Genomic DNA, 4,403 nt, shown 5'->3' with positions numbered 1-4,403 from the left:
CCAGATTTGAAATCCTAGCCTAAGATATGAATGCACTTAGGCCCAAAAAGCCAAAAACAGTGAATTTGTAAAGAATGGGTTAGAAAACTGGGTTTAGTTAATCAAACAACAAGTCAGGTAAGTTTGATGACAAAAGAATGAAAATATACAAGTGTAAACTGAAGAAAAAACGGCTCTTATTTAATGTTCTTAGGCAAGGTTACAAGTTTGGTTCTAGATTGTTACAGTGTTTCATTTTGTCATCAAACCTACCTGACTTGTTGTTTGGTTAACTAAAGCCCAGTTTTCTAACTCATTCTCTACAAATTCATTGTTTTGGGTTTTTTGGGCCTAAGTCCATTCATACCTTGGGCTAAGATTTCAAATCTGGTCCTTACAACAATGATTTTATATGTTTCCAAGTACAATTATTCAATTTTTGAATGAGTTAATATGAAGAAAAGGCAAAGGAGAGACTAGCTCAAAATGTGATGATAAAACAAGATATTATTATTCATTCTTACGGAAGAATTCATCCCTCCTCTCACACAAGACCTACACCCTTTGCGAGAGGAGGGAAGACTCCTCAAATATGAAGGAATAATTTCTAGAATTAACACCAAATGAACAATGATATTCTACATCTGACAGAAAATCTTGCCACCTCCTATATGAAGGAATAATTTCTAAAGTTGACACCGAATGAACAATAGTATTCTACGTGTGACAGAAACTCTTGCCAAAAAAGGCGTAGCAGTAGTAAATCCATGTCAATTTTAAAAAGAAGTTTGCATATCTTAGAGATTTCTATTCTGTAAAAAAATGTGTGGTTTTGTTTGTCTATCAAGATTGATATATTGAAATATAAAGTGATATGCATCCATCTCATTAAGTATGGTAAGGTTGATAATTTTTTGACCATCCAGCTTTCAATATTGTTCTCTAATGGTTGAATAAGAGATTTGGGGTTCAATCACTGCTTACATAAAAAATCAATAGGTGTCTTGATCTGATAACAAAAAACTATTATAATGAGTGAATGCTATAAGTTGGAATTTTCTTTTAAAAAAAAAAAAATCCAAAAGATGAAAGATATTTGGTAAATAAGACTATAGATGTCCCATTATAGGAGGCCTCTCACATGCAAGTAACCTGAATTATTCAAGTTTTACATGGCCAAATGGATTCAAACAAAAGTTTATTTAGCCAAAAATGAAAACTGAGGGACAGGGATGAATGCTTGAATGCTAGTCTAAGCCGAAAATGCGCCCAATAATTCAACCTTACACGATGCCATGTCAAAAGGATGTTCCCTCCTGTCTTGTGCAAAGTTCTTTCCAAAATAAAATGGCTAAGAAAAAAGTTTCTTTAACCCCAAAAAAAAAAAAAAAAACATACACACACACAGAATGTTGTTGCAAGTGATTTAGTGGTCCATTCCATGACAGGCCATTTCCAATGAAATGGGTGGGTCCGAAAATGAACCATTAACTATTTGGTTGAATATCCAACCGATGGGTCTTTGCAAGTATTTGAAATCACAATCTCTTTGCCATCTATATGATTCTTCTTGGCCCACACTTCATGAACCGGTTGAAATTATATTTCCCACCATGACCACAACATGCCACAAAAGGGTTCTCGAATCCTTCAAATTCACCAAGAAAAAATAAAATCATATTAAGGAAAAAATTTATTATTAAACTAGTTTGAAAGTTTGGAGGAAAATTTCTTAAACTCATTAGTATTACGTGACAATTGATAAAATCATTCAAACGTACTTTTATTCATATTTCCTATTTAATGAATTATGTGATTTGTTTATATAAGAAATGTAAATTATTTAACCTCTCATTAACCCTCGAGCAAATTACTTTTTTTTTTTTTTTTTTAAATACCAGAAAAGGAAGAAATACAAACAGTTAAGAAACAACAGGAGACATATGAGGCCAACAAACATGAGTTGGCACATTAGTAGCCTGACTAGCTAAGTGGTATACATTTTCAAGGACAACCTTAGGAACAAAAATCAAGCAAATAACTTAATTTAAGAAAGAATAACAGCAGAATAGAATAACTAATGAATTCAATTATGTTAGGTTATAGATTGATCCTAGTTATTAATTCAATTAACCAAGTTGTTTAATCAGGTCAAATTACATGCAATATCATGGAGGCACCAACAAATTACAATTTTAATCTAGACTGTAGCGGAAATTAAGGCAAAAACCCACTGAATGAATTTCATGTCTCCACTCTCAAGAATCCAGTAATCAAGAACAAGTGGTTACAAGTATAAGGAATCTTATTACTACTAGGCCTATCTTAAAATACTAACCTACAATTAAACTTTTGCTCCAATCCCCAATTGGACTTGATCATGTAGAAGACTTCTTCCCTTTGTACAGATCTCCAATTTGTGTCTAACAGTTTTGCACGAATCTCCAATAAGTAACTAACTCCACAACAACCTTATTTTATTGTTGTAGTTGATTTGAAGCAACTTCACATGAAAACACCAATAAGATCTTTAATTGTTGGTACTAGAGACTTTGCTTGGTATAGAACCCAAAGGCGCACAAGAGTGACAGCAAGATCTATTTCTTTTGTTTTCTGAACTCATAAGTTCAAAAGGTGGAGGTTAGGATTTCAAAAGAAAGTCTTATGAAACTCTCTAGGGTTAGGGTTTTCTTTCTCTACCACCTTATTTGAATAGGAGCTTAATGAGCCTTTTAAATGGACTCTCCTATTCCTATTAGGTTTACACAAACCCATAAATAAAGAGCCAATTAGAATAAGACATTGCAGGCTATATTTTGAAATCTCGTATTCCTATAGATCAAGAGGTATCAAACCAAGTATCAAAGTTCATTAAATCTCGATAGATCAAAGTTGTCGAGCTAGGTGTCAAGATCCCAATTTTTAGCTTTTAACCACTTGTTTCTTTATGCATTCTTCATGTCTTCAATACTATCACGTGAAAAACTTCTTCAAAGTACATCATGATATTCTTGAATCCACTTAGATATACCCAAATATAAGTAAAGTGTGTTTTGTCATAGAATTGGTCAATTACATAAAAATATGACTCTAACAAATTAAATACCTTAATTAGAGGAAGAGGTTTGTGATTGAATTTTCTACTATCCCATAGTACCCACACACACCTTATCAAGTCTTAAAAAAAAAATTTAAGAATAGGGTCAATGAAGTAAAATCACTTCATTTTAACTCTAGTATGGTTTTTGTGCCCCCCGCCTTTGTGCCCCGCCCGCACCCACAAAAAAAAAGAAAAAAAAAAAGAAAAAAAAAAAAGAAAAAAAAAAGGTAACTTTTTTAATCTAAAGTTGCGCGTGCTCATATTCTAGTCTTCTAATAACAAAATTTCTTGCTCCGCCATGTCGCATAAGGTGGTGTTGGCAAATCCCGCATTCACAGTTAAAGATCCAATTTTGTTTTTATTTTTTGATATTAGAATATATGGATTTTAATGGGATTGATAAACTGTGTTGATGTGTATTATTATATTTGGAAAAGTCTGATGTGACATCATTTGATTGGATTTGATTGGAGGGTGTAGAACTAGACTTTTACACCATGTCTTTATCAAATTTGAACTCTCTTTTTTAGTATATAATGCATGGATATATTGTTCCTTTGTTTATGGATTCATTGCTCATATTAGATTCTCTTGCCACCTCTTAGATAAAATTGTAGGATCAATTTGTTTTGAAGTGAGTCCAGTGAAGGCCTGAAGGGGAGGTAAGATTAAAAAACAAACCAAGCAAAATTAATTCCATGTAAAATCATCAATATGTAAAACAATTGAGTAAACATTTAAATAGAATTGTAATTATTCTACTATATAAGGTCATAAAAGATAACAATATGAGCACCATGCAACATCTTTTATAATCTCATATTCCAATCAACTAGCACGTTCTTTGTTAGCAAAAAAAAAAAAAAAAAAACTAGCACATTCTTTGAATTAGGTTTATTTTAATTAGCCGAGCTTAATAACGTAAGCTTGTAGCCAAGTTGGGGCATTAAAATGGTTGGATGTATGCTAAGATTGCCTAGATGAGATGTGGTTAATATGTTGATTTGTCAAATATGGAGTCAATATTTTGCATGCCCCTTTCCCTTGGGTTAAAGAGCACCCCCATCCACAATGGATGGATAGCCCACATCTCAAAAAAAAAAAAGGTTTATTTTAATTAAGCCTTATTTTGATAACTTTTTTGTGAAAATTTATGCTTAATTTTTTTATGGGAAAAATTATGCTTAATTGGTTGATATGATCCTGTTTATATATATAGGAAATCCACAAAATTTAACTTAATAGGAGTTCATTACAATTTAATTTTGATTTATTATTATACTCAAGTTTCTCCATAATTTTAGTTATTTACTGTTTAAAGGTA

The sequence above is a fragment of the Quercus robur genome, chromosome 3, assembly GCF_932294415.1.
Source record: "Quercus robur chromosome 3, dhQueRobu3.1, whole genome shotgun sequence".
In the NCBI taxonomy this organism is placed as follows: Eukaryota; Viridiplantae; Streptophyta; class Magnoliopsida; order Fagales; family Fagaceae; genus Quercus; species Quercus robur.
This window is presented reverse-complemented; position numbering follows the sequence as displayed.